Source organism: Lonchura striata, chromosome 2 (genome assembly GCF_050655825.1).
Source record: "Lonchura striata isolate lonStrDom1 chromosome 2, ASM5065582v1, whole genome shotgun sequence".
Classification (NCBI taxonomy): Eukaryota; Metazoa; Chordata; class Aves; order Passeriformes; family Estrildidae; genus Lonchura; species Lonchura striata.
The window spans coordinates 144,256,457-144,278,947 of record NC_140704.1 but is presented as its reverse complement, the minus strand read 5'-3'; the positions used below and the strand labels follow the sequence as shown (position 1 = coordinate 144,278,947).

The 22,491-nt window shown below is 42.4% G+C and overlaps 1 long non-coding RNA gene across 1 annotated transcript in view; it reads right to left on the bottom strand.

Moving 5' to 3' along the window:
* The window catches only part of LOC146768459 (uncharacterized), a 42,422-nt gene extending 20,694 nt beyond the window's left edge, over window positions 1-21,728 (bottom strand). Inside the window, exons 1-2 of the long non-coding RNA XR_014953039.1 lie at window positions 18,961-21,728; window positions 18,774-18,846 (exon numbers count right to left, since the gene is read on the bottom strand). This is a non-coding gene — a long non-coding RNA (uncharacterized LOC146768459). The remainder of the gene's footprint in view (window positions 1-18,773; window positions 18,847-18,960) is intronic.
* Window positions 21,729-22,491: the final 763 nt, after the last annotated feature.

Sequence of the window (22,491 nt, the reverse complement as noted above, 5' to 3'; positions counted from 1 at the left end):
CCAGAAGTCAGCTGCTGGGAATGATAGGTGTCCTCTGCTGCTCCTTTCCTCTTACAGGGAAATGTACTCACTAAGCCTGGCTTCTTCCAAGAAAATGTAATAATGAACCCAGCCCTTTTTCTTTTTGTTTGCATAAAGACATAAATCCCATGTATTCCATATTTCTATACTTCAGAGTACCATGCTGGATAACACAATAGAGTATTTGTACAGATTGCCTAAAATTCCCACAGAATCCATTCTCCTGGTAACATCTCTGTGCCTAGGAAAGTAACAATTTAAACAATTTACTACAGAAAGAGCAAAGCCATCCTGAATGAATATCCAAGTCTATCATCCAGGACAGTGTTTCCCATAATCCCTGATAGTCTCAGTTTACCAAGGGCGTCTCTTCCATAACACCTCTGAAAAGCTGATGCCTTGATCAGACAAGCTCAAACCCCATCAGCACACACCCAAGGTTTAGTTCTGTTGAAGTTCATATGGTAACCACATCTAACCAAGAATTTAACTTTCCATTAAATCTGGTGTTAGAAGCCCAAACAGGAGTTGGAAACCTGAATGCTTGTCTGGATCTGAGCCAAGAACCTTCCAGAATTACATTTAGTAACACGATTAACATCTGTCCTCCACAGAAGGTAACAGCACACAGCACTTTCCTGAATGTTGGCCTAAAATAGTAACTGCAGAGATTTCTCTTCACCAGGTTTCCATTGGTGGTAGCCAGTATGTTTTTAAGGTGAAAGGATATAAACCCATTTCTTCTATGTAACCATATGGAAAAATCAGAATGATAGAGAAGGCAGCAAAAACTTTTTTATGATCATAAAGATTTTATGATCTTTAGGGTATTTTCAGACCTAAATGATACTGTTCTAAAAAAAAGGATAAAAAACACCAAACCTTTTTTCATAGAATGAGCAGCTGTAGATATAAGGAATCCTCAGTATTGGAAAGCTTGTTAAAAAGTGTTGTGACAGAAGACTGAAAAATCAATTATAAGTAGAATGGAAAAGGTGAATAGGAAATAAGGAATTACATATCACTGTTCCTCCCAGTAGAAGATTGAGGAGGGCATTAGCTGCTTATAATAGGTCATAAATTCAAAACAAACACGAGCAGATACTACTTATTTTGATGGGGTTTTTTGTTGGTTTTTTGTTTGTTTGTTTGTTTGTTTTTGTTTTTTTTTTTTTTTTCCACAGCTAGCTGTTAAACTGTGAAACCTCCTGCCACAGGAGAGAGACTGTGGTATATGCAAGGTCAAAACACAGCTGGACATATGCCTGGAAGAATTGAAAAGAAGCTGGTGGCCCAGGCAGTCTTGCTGTTGCCATCCATTGGAAATGGGACCCCATACCAGGGAGGTATCACTGAACTCCTGCTCTATTTCAATGCTCTTCCAAAATGAGCACTACTGGCAGTGTTGGAGGCAGAATATTTAGGTACATGGACAATTTTGCTGTTTGATGTGGTACAGCTATTCTTTCACATAATATGTATGTATGAAAATTACCAGAAAAATTGATGGAAACTTCCCAATCTCATCAAAAGATTATATCTGGCATATTTGTAGCCCTTTTTTCTCTTTCCCTAAGTGTGTGCTCAAAGACATCATTTATTCCTCCAACAGACTTTACAAGTGTCTCAATGTTTTAATATCTCTTTGTGCAAAACTTTTGCCCTTTTCTTTATGAATAGGTCATTAATGTTTACAAAAAGCTGGAAAAGGCTTCTTTTCAAGGGCCAGATCTGCCCACTTTTTCATTTCTGAGGTGCAAAGCTGTGACTGGCCTATTGTGGAAAACAGCTTGCAAAGGCTTTGAAAATGCAAATGAAATAAAGTATATCTGTCCCTTTTTTGTTGATAGGGGTAGAGGAACAATACAAATTTGCAATTTCAAAAATTAAAAGGGTTATTTGATAATTTTTATGGCCAGGGCAGCTTCCAGAGGGAAATGGAGCCAAAGGAGAAATTTTAAAACATAATATAACTAAATCAAGGAAACAAAAAAGTTCCTTTTCAGTTACACAGAAGCCTTGTTGAAAGAGAAATACTTGTGGGACATGAGGAATGAAAAAAGTCAGCATGCAACTGCCCAGGCTTGCCCAATTTGTAGCTCCCACCTCATGGCAATTGCTAAGAGTGTTGTAAAAGAGCTTCTTTGTCTCTGGAGAAAGTATTGCTTTCAAAGACAAGAAAAATCCACAAGCAACCTCTCACTTTGACACACAGGTCATGACATTAAAAGAATAATGTGAAGAATCACAAACCACCGGTTTCAGTTAGGAAAGCAGTGGCTTGGTAGGAGGGAGGGAGAGATATTTATGTTACAAACTGCTAACTTTCTGTTTATATGTAACTAGCTCCTTCCTAAAAAAAAAAAAAAAAAAACAAACCCAAAACAGGCACCTAGAAAAGTCCTTCAGAATGACCCAAAAGAGGTAAAATTCTTTAACTTTGTGAAGTGTGTCTTCAGTTTGCAAAGGGAGAGGCTGGAACAATGAAACTCCTGAAAAGATGTGGGGTTATTTTGCCATCTCTTTGCAACATTTTGGTGTGGAGGGGAGATGCCAGCAGGACGAGTCAGTGCTGCAGCAGCCCAGATGTGGAATTAGCACATTTCCTGGGGAAGTTGGAGATGATGCAGAGGCTGCCAGGGGAAGGGGGCAGAGGCAGGAGGGCACCGTGCCAGCAGGGCTGGCACACGGTCCCACCTCTGACATGGGGAGAGCTGACAGCTTTATGGATTTCATCCCTTTGCCAGAATCAACTTTAGCAACCAGTTTTGCTTGAGACTCTGAGAAAATTGTGGTTCTGGCAAGAAAAAAGAGTGCAGTATTTCCTTGTAGCAGAGCAAAGAGGTGGCAAACTTACCATGATGGGCATGTCCTTTAAGAAAACTTTCTGAGCTACATCCCTCCCCTCTGCTGACCCCAGAGATGGCAGCAATAATACCAGGCTTGTTTCCTCTAGGCTCAGTTTACTACACTGCAATTAGGGAACACTGCTGAAAAGTGATGATCAGCACCAACTTCACTCTGAAAGAAAGGAAGCAAAAGTGAAGCCTTTAATCCAAGAACGCCCTCTGTGCAAACCACAAGTGATTTTTTTTTTTTTTTTTTTTTGAGGAAAGGGGGAACCTGGCTTTTTCAAAGTCCTTGAATATGTGAATTTCTCAGTTCAGCTTGTGAACAGTGTCTGAGACTCACACTCATAAGTAAATGCACAGGTGTGGATCTAAAGTTATGGCTAAAATACACCCTCAGAGGTACTTCCCTCTGGAACTCCCCTGTTACATGGCAACTCTGGTTCCAAGTGATTGCAGCATAAAAAAGACATGAAGATACCTTAGGAGTGATGAGCAACTGGGTATTTCCATAGCAGAAACCCCAAATGCAGACAGCTGGCAAAACTTTGGTAAACTCTCAGGTTCTGTCAGGAAAAGCAGAAGGGGTGATGTTGACTAAAGAGGACTAGAGGAAACAGTTGAAAAGCAGCTGTTCTGAGATATTTTGGGAACAGCAGTAGCATATGACATTGACATAATACAAATATTTTCTTATTGTTGTTGTTGCTGTTACCATTATGATTTATAGGAATTAAATTCACCTCCTGGCAGGTAGCCTGTAAAAAAAGGCTATGAAACCACTTTGTCTTAGTCCTGACCCCTTTGAAAGACACAATCAGAGAGCCTCATCCTTCAGACCAAACTCACCATATGCAGTTCAAGCTTCAGCCAACAGACATTTCCCAGTCAGAGCTGAATTTCCCAGCTGTGAATCTGAAGCATGAGAAGAAGTGCCATAGTTCTTGGTACCCACTGTAAAATTAATTAAAAATGCCAACTAGGACTGTCACCTTCTCCAGGCAATCAGCAGAAGACCTCTGGACATTTCAAATTTAATCAGGGGAAATTATTTGATTGATCACCTATTAAATGACTACATAATTTGTATGGCTGCTTGGAATGGAAATTAGGTTCTCTGTTTCAGAAAATGATGCAATAAAAAGTTTGATAAGTAGATATATTTGAAGATTATGGATTCTTCAGATCAATCTGAAATCCAGATTTGATGCCAAACCAGATGCCTGTGCATTCCTGGAAGTATTTTAGGAAAGGAAGTAAGGAGTCAGGGAGCCACAGATTACTGAATATGATCTTTGCAGCAGGAAAGATCTTTCTGAAATTAACAGGAAATGATATCACAAAAGATCTGGAGAAATTTTTTTGTTGCTGTTGGTTTGGGGGGATCTTGTTTTAAAGAAGAAAAAGAGTAAATGAGAAAGAAAAAAAGGAACTTGGTTGCCATGGCTTCAGAAAAGGGAATGGCTGAGAAATTTGGTGTGAATTTTTGAGTGACAAGAAAGGATTCAAAAGGGAAATTTTAAAATATTCTACTCGGCATACTAAAAATAATTCAAACCTCCCAGTAGAGTTACCTGGGAGTTTCAGCAGAAAAGAAAGTATGTAGTAAGCACAGCGTTATCTAAGTATACTATAAGATCCAGAACATTTTTGAGAGCAGAGAGAGATTTCCAGCCTTCAATCAAGGAGCCCAAACCTTGCTCGCTGAAGCTGCAGTCTGTGAATATCTTAGCAGTACACAGGGTCTCTCATGCACAGCTTAGATGCTGTGACAAGCAGGCAAAAATAAAATATAAAATAATGCTATAAATTTCCATTGAATAAAAAAAGAAGAAGTCCCAGATTTCTTGCTAACCCATAGTAAAGGCCATCTCCTTTTCATAGTGACATTCTTCTAAGGAAAGCCAGATGGTATCATTCAGCTGTTTCTCACTTCTTCCTTATAGTAAATTAATAAATAGAAATACAAGAATTATTTTAAAGAATAAAAGAGACTTCCAGTTGGAAACTCTAAACACATCCATCTAAAAGCTGATTTGTTTGTTAGTTTTATAAGTACATCAGTATGGACTGGCCATAGCATCAAGGTGTCTTGGTTAGACAAGACAGGAGTCTGTGAAAGAGGGCAAAGCCTCCTGTGCAATGGAGAACGGCAAACCCCCCTCCCTCTGAATTACGAGGATCTTTAAATTAAAAGGCTCTCAGGCAAAGATATGGGAGTGGGAGTAACAATTCTTTATTAGGAGAAAACTAGACAACAATTTAAAAAGGCAAATGCAATCGGTACAAACAAAACTAGTGAAAGAAAAAAGTTTAGAACCTGAGGAATGCCAGTATCAGGTTTTGCTGGGACAATTGCTTTCCCTTGCAATAGTTGGTGAGTTGCAGCTGAAGTGGTGATCTTTAGAAGGGTATAATTTTCCTCTGAAGATCTGGTGGCAGTGGGGGCCGGTCTTCTTCTGCGCCGGGATTGCCTCTGAGCTCCGCTGCCGTCGCCTCTGCGCGCCGGCTGCTTCGCTGCGAGTGCCGCTGAAGAGAGAGCGAGAGAGAGCTGCTTTCCCCGGGAATCCCGCGAAGAGAGAGAGAGAGCTGCTTCTCTCGGAGTCCCGCGAAGAAGAGGGAGAGCTGCTTCCCCCCTCTGGGTGGGACCCCTCACTGGTGTTACATTTTTTCAGCCTTTCATTGAATCAGTCAAAGGTGTATACACAAACTATTGTCTCTGAGAGAGATAACAAAAACCTGTCCAACCGGTTCGCCTTCGACAGATGGCAAATGGAATACAAGCTTATCTTACAACCCAGGACATTATCCACCCCTTATTCTATTTTCATCTGCACACCATGAAATCTTACACCCAGTTCTCTCTTAAGACTAAGTTTCCCTGTGGTACACAGCGGGTCTCCCCATCTTCCTGCATTACCTACCAAGTGTAACCAGGTCCTTGAGCAAAGACAATCCCACGAATGGGTTGGTCTTTGCCTGAGGTGGGATTAATCCAAACAGTTTTCCCTAAAATACCTTTCATATGTACTACAGGGACCTTATCTCCATCTACTGCGTGTAAGGGTTCTGACTGAGCAGGGCCAGCTCGATTGACAGACCTCCGGGTGTTGACCATCCAGGTTGCTTTTGCCAGGTTAATTTCTCAGTTTCTAAATGTTCCCCCACCGAGTGCCTTCAGGGTAGTCTTAAGGAGTCCATTGCACCATTCAACTTTGCCGGCAGCTGGAGCATGATAGGGAATATGATATATCCATTCGATACCATGTTCTCTGGCCCAGGTGTTGATAAGGCTGTTCTTGAAATGGGTGCCGTTGTCAGACTCAATTATTTCAGGGGTGCCGTGTCTCTACAGGACTTGTTTTTCCAAGCCTAAGATGGTGTTCCGGGCAGTGGCATGAGGTACAGGGAAAGTCTCTAGCCATCCAGTGGTGGCTTCTACCATGGTCAGCACGTAGCGCTTGCCTTGGCGTGTTTGGGGCAGTGTGATGTAGTCAATCTGCCAGGCCTCCCCATACTTGTACTTGGACCACCGCCCACCATACCATAGGGGCTTCACCCTCTTGGCCTGTTTGATGGCAGCACACGTCTCACAGTCATGGATAACCTGGGAAACACTGTCCATGGTTAGATCCACCCCTCGGTCTCGTGCTCACTTGTAGGTGGCATCTCTGCCCTGATGACCTGAGGCATCATGAGCCCATCGAGCCAGGAACAACTCCCCCTTATGGTGCCAATCTAAGTCTATCTTTGACACCTCTATTTTTGCTGCCTGATCTACCTGCTCGTTGTTCCGGTGCTCTTCATTAGCCCGACTTTTGGGGACATGGGCATCTACATGACGGACTTTCACCGTCAGCTTTTCCACCCGAGAGGCAATGTCTTTCCATATATCAGCAGCCCAGATTGGCTTTCCTCTACGTTGCCAGTTGGCCTTTCTCCACTTTCCCAGCCAGCCCTACAGAGCATTGGCTACCATCTATGAATCAGTATAAAGGTAGAGCTTTGGCCACTTTTCTCTTTCAGCAATGTCCAGAGCCAGCTGAACGGCCTTGAGTTCAGCGAGTTGGCTCGATCCACCTTCTCTTTCGGTAGCTTGTGCAACTTGGCGTGTGGGGCTCCATACGGCTGCTTTCTACTTCCGGTTCATCCCTACGATGCGACAGGAACCGTCAGTGAAAAGAGCGTAGCAGGTCTCCTCTGCTGGTAGTTGGTTGTATGGTGGAGCTTCTTCAGCCCTTGCCACTTGTACCTGCTCCTCATCATCAGTGAGACCAAAGTTTTCACCTTCTGGCCAGTTCGTAATTATCTCCAAAATCTTAGGGCGATTTAGGTTTCCAATACGGGCACGTTGAGTGATGAGGGCAATCCATTTGCTCCATGTGGCGTCAGTGGCATGGTGGGTAGTAGGAACCTTTCCTTTAAACATCCACCCCAGCACCGGTAGTCGGGGTGCCAGGAGGAGTTGTGTTTCTGTGCCAATTACTTCCGAGGCTGCTTGAACTCCTTCAAAGGCAGCCAAGATTTCCTTCTCTGTGGGAGTGTAGTTGGCTTCAGACCCTCTGTAACTTCGGCTCCAGAATCCCAGTGGTCGGTCTCGAGTCTCTCCAGGCACTTTCTGCCAAAGGCTCCAAGACAACCCATGGTTCCCGGCTGCAGAGTAGAGCACATTCTTGACCTCTGGTCCCGTTCTGACTGGGCCAAGGGCTACAGCATGAGCGATCTCCTGCTTGATCTGGGTGAAGGCTTGTTGCTGCTCAGGGCCCCAGTGGAAATCATTCTTCTTTCGGGTAACCAGATAAAGAGGGCTCACAATCTGGCTATACTCAGGAATGTGCATTCTCCAGAAACTTATGGCACCCAGGAAAGCTTGTGTTTCCTTTTTGCTGGTTGGTGGGGACATAGCTGTGATCTTGTTGATGACCTCAGTGGGAATTTGGCGCCGTCCATCTTGCCATTTCACTCTCAGGAACTGGATCTCTCGGGCAGGTCCCTTGACTTTGCTCTTCTTGATGGCAAAGCCAGCTTCTAGTAGTATCTGGATGATCCTCTCACCTTTCTCAAACACTTCTGCCGCTGTGCTCCCCCACACAATGATGTCATCAATGTATTGCAGGTGTTCTGGAGCTTCACTCTTTTCTAGTGCAGCCTGGATCAGTTTATGGCAGATGGTGGGGCTGTGTTTCCACCCCTGGGGCAGTCGGTTCCAGGTGTACTGCACGCCCTTCCAGGTGAAAGCAAACTGAGGCCTGCATTCTGCTGCCAGAGGAATGGAGAAAAACGCATTAGCAATATCAATGGTGGCATACCACTTTGCTGCCTTGGACTCCAGCTCGTACTGGAGTTCCAGCATGTCCGGCACAGCAGCGCTCAGCGGTGGAGTCACTTCATTTAAGCCACGATAGTCTACAGTCAATCTCCATTCTTTGTCAGATTTGCGCACAGGCCAGATGGGGCTGTTGAAGGGTGAGTGGGTTTTGCTGACTACCCCTTGGCTCTCCAGCTTCTGAATCATTTTGTGGATGGGGATCACGGCATCTCGATCCGTCCGATATTGCCGGCGGTGCACTGTCGAGGTCGCAATTGGCACGCGTTGTTCTTCCACCCTTAGGAGTCCTACTGCAGAGGGGTTTTCTGACAGTTCAGGCAAGGTGTTCAATTGCTTAATGTCTTCTGCCTCTACAGCGGCTATTTCAAAAGCCCACTTGAGTCCCTTTGGGTCTTTGTAATATCCGTTCCGGAGGAAGTCTATGCTTAGGATACACGGAGCATCTGGGCCAGTCACTATAGGGTGTTTCTTCCACTCCTTCCTAGTCAGGCTCACCTCAGCTTCCACCAGAGTCAATTGTTGTGATCCCCCTGTCACACCAGCAATGGAAACAGGCTCTGCCCCCACATGTCCCGATGGTATCAGAGTACACTGTGCACCAGTATCAACTAAAGCATCATATTTTTGTGGCTCTGATGTGCCAGGCCATCGGATCCACACTGTCCAGAAGATCCGGTTTTCCCGTGCCTTTCCCTGGCTAGAGACAGGGCCCCTCTAACACTGGTTATCATTCTTTCCCTGGGCATACATACTAGAGGTCCCTTCAAGGGGGTCTGACAGATCGTACCCACAAGCTTGGTCACGGGAGGTTGAGGCTACCTTCACTTTGGTGGAACTCCCCCGGTTAGAGTTTCCCTCCTTGAGTTGACGGACCCGTGCTGCCAGGACAGAGGTGGGTTTCCCATCCCACCTCCCCATGTCTTCCCCATGGTCACGCAGGAAGAATCACAGATTAGCCCTTGGGGTGTACCCTCTCTCTCTAGCTGGGGATTGTTGGGTGCTGATTCTGGGGCCTGTGACTCTCACGGGTGCTGTATTAACCTTCCTTATCTCCTCCCTCATCTCCTCTTTAAACTCCTTAATCACAGCTGAGATATGAGCCTGCATTGGGCCATTAATCATACTCTCATAATTCTTAAGTTTGTTGGCAACAGAACCTATTGTCTCCCGGTGGGTGTCAGCATTGATCGTTGCAATGAAGGTGGCGTATTGAGATGGCCCAAGATTTGCCAGACTCCACAGCATTTGTCCCGTACACCTGACCTTGTCAGGGTCATTATTGTGTCGTCCATCCCTCCCAAAGAGTACTTCCAATACTGCCACTTCCCTCAGCTGTTGGATCCCTTCCTCGAGGGTCTTCCAGCGCATTCTATGATGGTGTTCTTGCATTCTCTCTCTGTGGATAAACCTCTCCCTGACACTCATTAAGAGCCGCTCCCAGAGAGAAAGGGACCCTGGTTCCCTTACAAAAACCTGATTTATACCCGAGTCCTGGGTCAAGGGTCCCAAGTTCCTTGCCTCACCACCGTCCAGCTGCACGCCTGTACCCATAAGATCCCAAACCCGGAGTAGCCAGGTAGCATAAGCCTCACGCCCTCGTCGCACAATGTCTTTATGCAGATTGCGAAGACTTTCGTACGTCAGGGACTCGGTGATGATAGCAATCTCTGGCTCCCCTGTGGGTTGTGAGGTTCCTCCATTCCTGTCCCTATCTGCAGGGTGCTCTGCTTTCACCTTAGACTTCCTTGTTTCTACCGGGGCTACTGCTGCTGACCGTGACTGCCTTTGTGGTTCAGCTGGATCCTGGACAGTTGTAACATCTGTGGGTTCCACAGCTGTACTATTAGACTGTCCCTCCTCAAGGCAAAGGGCCGGTTTCTCACCAGCTGGGGAAATGCACTCCTTCAGCATCTCTCGTATCTCCTTAACCAGAACCCTCACCCAATCTGGGCGGTTCATTTCTGAGGTGGGCTGTGGGGCAGGGTCAGGCTCTGGAGCAGCAGCATCTCGAGTCTGTGGTGTAGGTGTGAGGGTAGTTATCCAGGTTAATCTTCCCTTATCTCTGAATGCTAAATATAACAGGACTATCAGCAACACCACCCATTGTATGGTATCATTAGCACTTATAAAGGATCTTAACCCTTTGAGAACTGGTGGAACAGACCCAAAAAGATGGTTAAAAGGTTGAGAGAAAGTTTGCCCAGGTGCTATTTCCTCGCAGTAGGTACCGTTATTAAAGTAACCCCAAAAACATACAGTTAACGTGTGATAGCTATGAATCCATGTACCTGCCTTCCAGAGGAAATTAAAGATCCATGAATTCCTCACCCAATTAACCCAGAAGCCAAACTTGATAACAGACACCGTAGCCTTAGTCATAGGACCCATTTTTAGATAAGGGTCTGCAAATGGGAAAAGTATAGCTACGATCACATGCCACCCAAACCAAGGTAAACTAGACCACATGGTGATGCTGAAGATGTTTTTACACACAACAAAACCAAATTACTTAAGAACTGTTAATCCTTTTTCCCTCTCAATGCCCTCGGGCCTCACGTTGATGCGCCAAATTCTGTCTTGGTTAGACAAGACAGGAGTCTGTGAAAGAGGGCAAAGCCTCCTGTGCAATGGAGAACGGCAAACCCCCCTCCCTCTGAATTACGAGGATCTTTAAATTAAAAGGCTCTCAGGCAAAGATATGGGAGTGGGAGTAACAATTCTTTACTAGGAGAAAACTAGACAACAATTTAAAAAGGCAAATGCAATCGGTACAAACAAAACTAGTGAAAGAAAAAAGTCTAGAACCTGAGGAATGCCAGTATCAGGTTTTGCTGGGACAATTGCTTTCCCTTGCAATAGTTGGTGAGTTGCAGCTGAAGTGGTGATCTTTAGAAGGGTATAATTTTCCTCTGAAGATCTGGTGGCAGTGGGGGCCGGTCTTCCTCTGTGCCGGGGTTGCCTCTGAGCTCCGCTGCCGTCGCCTCTGCGCGCGCCGGCTGCTTCGCTGCGAGTGCCGCCGAAGAGAGAGAGAGCGAGAGCTGCTTTCCCCGGGAATCCCGCAAAGAGAGAGAGAGAACTGCTTCTCTCGGAGTCCCGCAAAGAAGAGGGAGAGCTGCTTCTCTCGGAATCCCGCGAAGAGAGAGAGAGAGAGCTGCTTCTCTCGGAGTCCCGCGAAGAAGAGGGAGAGCTGCTTCCCCCCTCTGGGTGGGACCCCTCACTGGTGTTACATTTTTTCAGCCTTTCATTGAATCAGTCAAAGGTGTATACACAAACTATTGTCTCTGAGAGAGATAACAAAAACCTGTCCAACCGGTTCGCCTTCGACAGATGGCAAATGGAATACAAGCTTATCTTACAACCCAGGACACAAGGCCTGACTTCTCTCCATGCTCATCTTTGTGCTTGCTAATCACTGCCATTTTTCAGCATTTCTGGTTTCACATATGTATTGCAGTGTTGGATGCTACTCCCCAAATCAATCTGAAAACTACAGGTGACAAACAGCATTCAGCTTCCCCGGGGATGTGGTGAAGTGCTCACCCCTTGAGTTTTTCAAGTTATGGGTGTGCAGGCTGCTACATAATCTCCTCTAGGCTCCCTTTCCCTCAACAGCTTGGACCAGATGACTCTTCACAGTCCCTTCCAACCCGGGCTGTGATTCCAGTCCATAATTCTATGATAACAACCACTGGAAACTGAAAGTAGCATCTTGCAAAAAAGGTCTGAAAGGAGAACTAAAAAAAAATGTTTATTCCTTCTGTCATGTAAGGAAAAATATCCAGTTTTGTTATGTTATCTCTGGTAGCTCGTGTATTTCATCCATTTGTCTTCAATGTTGCTGTGTATTATTTATTGCTGCCTGCTGGGAGTGTGTCTCCATCACAGCTGCAGTCAGGGCTAGAGGTGCCCTCAAAGCAAATTACCCAATAGTTCCCTTTTTCAGTGCTTTGGTTCACAGTGGAGCAGCAGTCTGGATGACCTGAATCCCTTCTGGATGAAACTGAATCCTGTTCATCCTGTAAATGGGGTACAACTGAATCATATAAATCAGTGAAAAAGAAGGAAATCAAAGGGAGGTTACCACACCAGGCTGTGCAGCACAGCAGTGCAGCTGAGGCACAGAGTTAACTGCTGCTGCTCAGCCAAAGGGGCCGGTAACATCTGGCAGAGTGATGGGGCAGTAACCCTGACTCATAACATCCAAAATCACTCCAGCACAATTCCCACAGTTTTCTTGTCAGCACCCATAATTCCCTTGTTCTTTGTAAATCAAAATAAATGATCGATGTCAAACATAAACAGAATATTGGAGTCTTTCAGCTGGCTGAAGTGATGTTTGCTGGGGGGAGAGAGTCAGCATGATTTATCCTGCTCTTCGTATGTTCTCTTTAAAGTTGCACCACTGTATTAAATCCTGTTTTCTGAAAACGGAAAACAATGAGAAGAGACTTGCAAGAACACCACCAGCTTCCATCTGTGAACAATTTGATACTTGCTTTCGGCAAATTTCTAAGCATTCCAGTTTTAAATAGACTTTGCACCAGTATTCCCTTTTGCCTCCTTGTCACTGCAATGCTGCAGTGTTGAAATATTCACAGAACTGAGTACAAAATATCACAAATACACTTGGACTGAGAAGTGGGGTTTTATGTGTGATTTTTATATGTGGTTATGCCCACTGTTCTATTGCTTGTAAGAAGACTGTTGGAAATACAAACCTCTAACAAACAAATCTGGCAAAACCAGGTGGTTTATTCTTTGAGTTGGTCAGTAGTCAGAAGAAGCTTTCTTGATCTAAGTTACTCAAGGAAACATCAGTTGCTCTCAGCTGCAGTGGGGCTGACTCAAATAGGTCTGGATTCAGTCTATCCTGACAGAAATAACATTAAAAACACTGTCTTCACCTGCTTCTTACTTTCTAATATATAAAGTTTATTATAATTTTATATATGATGTAAAGGTCCTTCTAATAGGCCAGTGAGTCCAGGATGGATTTTGATATCAAAGCTTTTGATATCTTCCTTTGCAACAATAAAAGAAGGCACGAATTTCATACAGTTTTAAACAAAAATCAAAGGTGAGCAGTAACTCAGCAGGAGCTAGAAGTTATTGAATATTCTTAAATAAAGCATGTCTTTCAATCCTCTGCAACATATTTTCCTAGCTTGGACATGTCAAGCTCTTTCTGTCTTGTTTCATGAAAGACAAAAAGAAGTTAAATGTATTACAACAGCCAAGTAATCAACTATTTCCAGTGCAACTACGGATTTTATCCAAAGGGAATACATTTCAGAAGCAAGGCTACACCAGCTGATGATATTCAAACAACAATGAAGCAGCTAAGTCTGCCTCCAACTTGCTAACAAGGCTGTTCTTAGTTATGCTCTGTGCCTTAGCAACTGACAGATAAATAATCTTGCTCCTTTGTAAGAAAATGAACAGGCTGATTAACTTTAATCCCCTGCCATCCAAATATATTTAAACAGTAAAATGATTAGGATAAGAATATACTACAATATGAGTTGGAAAAGTCCTAAGGCTCCGGAAGCATGCTCTATAAATCAAGCATTTAATTATTTAAATCAAAAACTTCATGCAGCTGTCCCTGGGAAACATCAGGAGAACAGACTGTGCAATGAAGCCTGATGAAAATTAATTTAGTAGGGAAACATGGACTTTATGGAAATTATAAAAATAAGGTGCTGAATTTCATAATGTATTTTCATGTTCTTATCCTAAGGATGCTTTTTACAAGTCCTACTTTTATTCAACAAGTAGAGTACAAACCCTATTATTTTAGGCAAAAGTTAATTTGGGATTTTTTTTTTCTAAGTTGGGTGTTTAGTTATACCTTTCTGTCATTGCCATAGATCTGTGGAAAAGTTTGTGACACCTGCAGGAGCCATGAGCCTATGCAACACCCAGGGCTGTTCTGCAGAAAAATCAGCCTGTTTTAGGAAAGGAAGCAGCACTCCACTCCAGCTGAGGAATTGTTCCCCTAAAATTCTTCTAGAGCACCACAGGATCACAAGCAGTGTAAAGCCATGGAGGCAGACTGTGCCACCCAGATTCTCTCTCCTGCCATCCTGCAGCTCCCTGTGCTGCTCCCTCCTTGTCCCAGCACAAATACTGAGTTAGCTGCATGAGGAAGATCAGAGGAATAATCCCCATTAAAAACTCATTATTTATTTGCCAGTTTATTGTTAACCTGGGACAGCTTCCTACAGGGTTGGGGCAGGAATAGGATGAGGCAATTGGGGCTGGTAGAAAAGCATGGCTGAGTCATAGTGAGTTAAAATGCTCATGATGCTATAGCCTTAGTCTGGAAAGTAGAATGACTTAACAAAACATTTAAAACTGATTTCTAGGTCTCTGCATACATAGTGGTATTATGCACATATTACCCAAAAAAAAAACAAAAAACAAAAAAAAAAAAAAAAAAAAAAAAACAAAAAACAAAAAACAAAAAACCAAAAAACACCAGAAAAAAGCAGCAAACAGTGAGTAAGCATATACTTTCCCACCAGATCTTGGAAGGCTGGTGGTGGAAAGAGGAATCTCCTGCCAACCTGAGTTCATACAGGGCAGTGATCTGTCCTACATGAAATGGTTTTCAGACCACAGTGTGGCCTGGGGAGGGCAGGGGGGTGCAGCACCCAAATCCATCCTGAGACCAAAGTTAGCTTCTCTGGGCCTCTTCACTAGGATTGATAAACCAGCTAAATCGTCCTTAAAACTGTCTTGAAACATACCACTTTGAGGAAAACAAAACCCCAAAAACAAAACCCCACACGTTAGAAGGCAGGTACATTACGTGTTTCTGCATTTACGACACATCAGCCATTGTCAAACGCACAACAGTTCCACCAGACAAGGATTATCTGATAATGCATTTTATTTTACTTGGAGAATTGGGATTTAGGATTTAGAATTTAATCACTAAAAAATATATGATGATAAAGTTCTCAGTACTTTGTGGTTTAACAGCAAATAAGTTTACTTTCCTGTAATTTTTCTTATAATGGCAGCTATTCTGCAGGTTACATTTGTATTTTATGCTCAGGATAAGTGTTCTCTTGCTTCCATTAAAAAAAGAGGAAAGAAAATGGGAGTGATTGGTTGAAAAGGACCTGGTTATGCCCAACTGTAACAGCCTGTATGGAATCTGGAAGGAAGGAAAAGACTTTAAAGAAAAGTTAAATAGCCCAGTCTGCACATGGGTAGGATAGTAGTATAGCTATTTTTACTCTGCCTTAACAAAGAGCTTCCTACATAACGAAATGTTGTTGTATTTCAAACATGTAGAGGTGTTCTTCTATTTACCTCTGTGCATACTCAGAATGGGAGAATTAAGACCTGGACTCATCTACCTGCAACCCTCAATGACTCCTGGAGCTCAGAGATGTAGGCAGATGCTGGCTTCCACACTGAGAAAATAAGTGCTGTAGGCAGTGATTAAGACTGTAGCTAGAAAGCTCCTGTCTTAAGTGAAAATAGTCCTGCATCACTTAAAAAAAATTCTTAAGCACTGTATGTAAATTCATCCTTGGGCAATTGTATCCTCTTATAGACATATATATATATATATATATATATATATATATATATATATAAAATAAATTAATTTCCTTTTTATTAGTACATTTTAAGTGTTCCACTCAAATGTATTTGCTGTGAATGCTAAAAGCTTTGTAGTTGTGCAAATAAGAGTCATTCAGAATGATAGAAAAGTGATAAAAGATATAGAAAAAGCCAAGAGAACACAAAACCTACAGCTTAGGAACTTTTGTTCTAAATGAGCCTTTTTGTTTTTCCTCCAAAGCTATAGAGAAGCAAAAAGAATATACCTTTCATAATTTATATAATACAACTGTTATATTCTAAAAGTTATAGAACAATAGCAGAATCTAATTATATTTAAAAGAATTTAGAGGTTAAATTACAGCCAGTAAAGCTCCTAAGATGCCTTTAACACCAACAGAAAATATTTTACTGACTCATTATTCACAAAAGCATGTATTCTGCATTTATGTGACTCATAGTCATGCTATCAGAGGTTCAAGGCCAAAGTTCTAAAACAAAAGTGCATTTTGCTGTTTTGTTTATCTGATATGAACATTTCAAGAATATTTAAAGAAAAAGCAGAAGATGAAGGGAATTACTGAAGTTCAGGGACTATTATCCCTGCATTCGCCTGGGTACACATTGTCAAAGAGCAACATAAATCGAGCAGAAGTAATGGCAGCTTTGTTAACATTGCCTTACAAGATTCTACATTTTGATTACCACACTGTCAAGCTTAAACTCTTAGTTAATTTAAATTTTCTATGACATTAATCCAGTGAAGCCCAGGTTGAGCAGTTTTAGGAAAATTACAGCCAAGAAAAGTGGGGTTTTTTCTGAGCTGGGGGCTGAGGATGCAGATACACAATCTGTTGGCTTTAGACAACTTTCTGTGCATCAGCTGCAGCTTCATGGCTGAGTGAAGCCAAAGCATTTCGCTTCTCTTTTTGGGGAGTTAAGCACTCCAGCATGCTTAAACACCACTTCTCTGTAAACACATGATAGCACACAGCAAATTGTGGTAACTCAGGCAGGACCTCTTCCATTAATGAGAAATTTGTGTTATCTGTGATATTTTGCAACATAGAAGATGTCTGTGAAAAGAGAGGAATTTTCCTCCATGCCTGCAGGGGACAGATTAAAAGTTGTGGACTAAAATAATGCAATGGAAGTTTAGGTTAGATGCTAGAAAAAATATTTTCAATAGTAGTAATAGTGAGGCCTGGAGCAGGTTCTTCTGGAAGCCATGGAATCTCATTTACTGGAGGATTGTAGGAAGGGATTACACAAACATTCCCCATGAGTGATTCAGGACTGGCTGCATCTGCCTGGAGGAAGGTTATGAACTACAAGATCTGTTCCAGTCCTACTTTCCAATTCCATATCAAGTTTCTGCTGAGTTTGGTAAAAGTACTTCTATCTATCTCCTGAGACTGAAATTGACTTTGTGATAGAACCTTGTGCTTCTTGACACCATTGAAATAACTATTGGGCACCTTTCTCCCCTCTTGGTAATATTTGAATTACAGAGGTTTCTTAAACCTTGAGCAGAGAACTCCTGACAGAGCATAAGGTGATAAAAAAAGCTCTCACAAAAATCTCATTAGAAAAGTCATACAAGCCAAGGACATGTGTTGCCGTCGGCCTGAAAAGTGGTTCACCTGAAAGAATACTCTGTTCTTTAAAGATTTAATAGTTTTGATTTTTTTTTAATATAATTTTAATTGCTCAGATTCTCAATGTGTTAGTTGGAATGACTTGGTTGCATATACTAGGTAGATGGGCACCTTCTAAAGCACTCTGCCTTACACGCTGGTGTGATGCAGACTCATCCAAAGATACTATTTCAAAATTTTTTTTCTCAATTAAATCAGAAGTGCAAAGACACAGAAAAACCTGCTCTGCCTTGGAACTTGTTTGGTAAGAATTTGTGGTTCAGAGCATGGAACAATAAGCACCACGCTCCTCCTGGATATTCTGCTGCAAATATTGAGGTGATTGCTGCTTACAGGAGCAAGTGAGGTCTCATAAGGGTGACAAGAGTGCCAGAGTTGCCAGCCAGTCTAAAAGAAGAATCCACTGTACTAGGAACCCACTCAGGAAAAAAAATCTATAAGGGAAACTAATGTTTCAGATCTTAAGGACTAAGTATTGTTCACATTATAGACAGCTCACATCAAACCTTTTTAAAAATATGGTAATTCTAAGAAATGCACAGATATTTAGGGCAAATGCTCAGAATTTAGGACATTTATAGAATTGCACAGTTTCATACAAGTGAAGTTATCATCTGATTCCTTAGTCTCCACTGTATGAACAGGTCAGGGATTTGTCTTCCTTTCATCTCCCAGGATATACAAGAGCACTCTTAGTTCCCCTCTAAGTATCAATAATCCTATTTTAATGGTGGAAGTCTAGGGGATAGGAAGAGGAAGAGATTATAGCCATATTTCATGTGTTAAATCTCTGGCACACTACGGAACAGATGTAGTGTAGAGGTGAAGTGACAAGATTTCTCAAGAATAAAATCACTTTCTGAATTATTTTCTCTGCTTTTTTTTTTTTTTTTCCTTTAAATGCTCAGTTCTTTCAAACCTGCTATGCTTCATTTCCATTACACATATTGACTAAAACCATCAGCAATTAGCAACAACATTCTTTGTCTGGATTTTATTTAACCTGAAGGGACAGTTATGTGAGATGCAGTACATACACCTACAGGGAGAGCTAATTCCTGAGAGCTCTCCCATGAGAATTTGAATATCTAATTACACAGAAATGATGAAAGATTAATCATCTTGAACAGGATCCCACAGGTAACCTACAGCAGAGTGAGGAATCCATTAAAGACCCACTGGATCCTCCCCCAGTGCTCTCATCACCAACCCACTTCTCCCTCCCTCCTTCTGCTAAGCAAAGGATCTTCTGCTAAGGATCACGTGGACTGCTAAGAAAGTTTTGGCTGCTTCAGATGTTGCAACACAATTCAAATATATGCTATGCAATCTTACCTGGATGCATTGAGAGTCAGTCTTCAGCAATCTGCACAGGAGGCTTGAAGAAAGAGCCAAGTCTCTGTGTGATCTGTGCAGGTACAAAACAGCCGGGCACAATTTAGACTTTAAAGAACATTTGCCTTTATGGAAAAAACAAGAAAAAAAAAAGAGAGGGCAATAAGTTTACTGAACAGTTATTTACCTACTATTAGAAGGTATGCTCAATCAGCTGTCTACAAAATCTGCCTGGCTACCCAAATTTGGTGGCTTCAAGGGCTCAGAGGCAGATCTACAGCTGTCATCTAAGCAGAAGGAAGAGCACAGTGATATAGTGTAAATTAAACTGGAGGGAAGAACTGCATTGCACCCACTTTTAAAGCTCCTCTAAGAGCTGTGCAAAGTGGTGTGAGGAATAAAGCTAAACTGTCACAGGAAGACAAGCCAAGGGAATTTAGGTGGAGTGGTGATGATTCACATTGTTACAAAAGCTGTCAGTGGGAAACAGATTTTTCTTATTCTGCAGATTGTCTGTAAGATTTTGAGACAGAGGATGTTAAAGACTTAACAGCTTCTAGATCTCAATATCTGCGGTGTAAGGTTATTTATTATGAAACCTGAAATTGAGGGAAATTTGTGAAACTGCCTTTCTGCAACAGTTAAGGTAAGACTGGGCCTGTTTCTGTTTTTAGTGTTCCCATGAAATCTCATTGAAGGGAGAACGGAAAAAATACCTCAAGAATGAGTTCCAACACTCTGGCCAGTTCTGATTCAGTCCTTTCCGTTCATTTTTTTGGCCTGGATACAGCCCCAAGCACAAGTGTTATGATATGAAAAATATGCTACAGTTCTTGTACATGGCACTTTTCAATAGCATTAAAAAAAAAAAAAAAAACAAAAACAAACTAATAAAAAGCCAAACCAAATAATCTTTCATTTAACTGAAGAGTCAAGTTATCCTTAATAGTCTATATAGAAAATAAAATTGAAATTTAGCTCTGTGAAACTGATAATACTACTTTTGCTCCATCACCGTCAGGAATGCCATGCTCAGAAATTAAACTCTGCCTGTCCCAGCCCACAGCTCAGGGCAGGGCACAGCTGTGCTCCACTTGCCCTGTGGTGGCAACAACAGGGTGCTGCTGCTGAGGGGTGCAGGAAGGGCAGGGCTCCTCACCTGGGCTACTCCTCCCAGTCCTCTCTGTGCACCCATTAAAATAACACTGGGACACATACAGCTTTATGCACTCTTCATTGACATTGAATCATCCACGCAGAAAAGATTCAGTTCCTGACTCACACCAGCTCTCCATCAATATTTTTGGCCTCACATGAATTTATCTCAGTGACAAAAATGCCTTAGTCAGCTCTGTTTCTTCCTTCTCCTTCATCCCATTGCCAAAGCCTCAGTGCTCATCCTTCTTCCCATCACTCCCTTAGCAGAGCCCATTCAGTCATTTGTTTGGCCACTCAGAGAACAAGATCAGGGAACTGATCATGGTTAAAAACCAAAAAATACAAAACTTGCTGTCTTGTTTCTTATCCAGATCAATTGCCCAGTGAATTCACAGTGCAGCACACAATACCAGAACATCTGTGCTGGATCAGAGCACCAGTCCATTTGGTCTGGTGTCCTGCCCCAGCAGCAGAGCAGACACAGCAGATGTTATCAGGGCTACCATCCAGGAATGTTCTCCCAGCCTCTTGTGACTTGTGATTCAGGGATGTCTTGAGTGAAAATTAATGTTTTTGTATATAATATTCATTGATAGATTTTTCTTTCATTTATGTTTCTGATTGTTTTAGATTTTTTTTTAATCAAAGGAAATGTTTGCAACCCATATTGACTGTGGAACATAGTAGAACTGTATTCCTTGCAGTCAATGAAGTGCCTCTTCTTGTTTGCCCCGGGAGTAGTACCCAGTAGTTTAATTTCGTGGTCTTTGGTTTTTATACTGGAAGAAGCAAAGAGCAGCTGTATACCTTATTCACCTTTCTTGTTCCACCACCTATTTTATAAATCAATGTTGTAGATATCTCATTCAGCTCTTTTTCAGCCTCCAGAGGTCTTAAAATACACTCTTAAGGGTGTTGCTTCATATGAATAGACAGCAGAGATAGTAATGCAATGCAGATATAGACGTACCTGGCCAGGGATACTGGTAACTTAAATTGGGGACAGAAATGGTCATGAAATGAGCCTTTAATTAATAAGAAATGTGCATCTGGATACACAGTCCTGCCTGATGAACATTATTTCTGCTTCCTCTACCACTCCTTGACAATAACAACCAATGCCTTCAGCAGCTTTCCAGTTTTGTAAGTAAATAAAGAATTCAAATGAATGATTTAGTACATTTCCTTTAATTCTCCCATTGCTCAGTTCTCAACTGCCTTCTCTTTAATCTTCCCTCATTTGCAAAATGCAAATGTTTTTTGAAGACTCTATTGTGGCTGGTTGAAATGTTTCCTAAAATTCAATGTCCAGTGTTGCTTTTCATTGCTCTGAATATAAAATCTCCTCCACCTTCCTTTGTCTTGTTTTCTGTAGATCTCCCAGGACTTCTTGCTTCCCATTTGTTTATATTTCTTAAAAGCCTAAAAGCTACTCTTTATGATCTAATCTGCCCTTTGTCACTCTTTGCCTCTGCTTACAATAGGATTTAGCCTGTAGGCTCTTGCCAAATGTGTTTCTTAGATATATTTTCCCATGTCAGGGAGTCAGAGTTGTGCTACTCGTTACTTGCTATCTTAAATACATGTCTTCCAATACTGAAGTACTTGTGTTTTCTTGAGTCCTTCACCTGACAAATTCCAAAAGCCGTGAGAAAGCCAACATTTCTTGCTGCCCTGCTGAGCTGAGCCCTGCACGCCTCCAGCCCCAGCTGCTGCCCAGGCCAGGGCGCCGCGCTGCCCGGAGGGGCAGGAGCAGCTCCTGGTGCTCCGTGTTCTGCAGCCTCTTCACACACCAGCCTCATGGTGTGCTGTTCTTTTAGGCTGAACCATTTCCAGAGATCCAAGCAGGATTCAGGCATTCAAGGATTGTCTCATTTTGTGTCTCACCAGGCTGGTATTTACCTGAGCATCAGCCTGGGAGACACAAAATACGGGGTTGTGTGTTTGGAACAAGCACAGTTATAGAAGATTCTGCAGCTTCTCAGATCACTTTTGAGGCAGGGAAAGCAATGCTGTCCCCCACGGAAAATGTTTCTAGTCAGGCTTTTCTGGTGCACAACATCACCAAAGGGTCAGGACTGACATGGATTGATTTGAAATACATTTCTCTTCCCTGAGTGGAAGAAGAAACATATGTTTCTTAAAATGGCCTTTCCTGCACTCTTTAGGGGATCCTTTCCTTATTCAAACTGTTAGTGGAAGAAAGAAGGATGAGAATCTTTCTAAACAATTCTCTGAACAAGCTGATTTCTATTTTGTGCCATTGTGTCAGATGCAAGCAGTATGCAAGCATGGATCACTCATGGAGTATGACACAGAAATAGTTTCCAGCTTCATGCAGCTGTCCCTGTTCTTAACAGAGTACACCAGATGGTAGAGGAATACACAGAGAGAAATTTTCAATGTGGAAAAAAAAGGAAAAGTTTTTATTTAATTACTATTTTTGATGTCAATTACTCTTTTTTTTTTTTTTTTTTTTTGCAAGCTCCATTTTGGAATGGCTTGTGGCAATAATCACACGTTGGTGTGCAAATTAAGGTTTTATCACAGTGCATTGGGA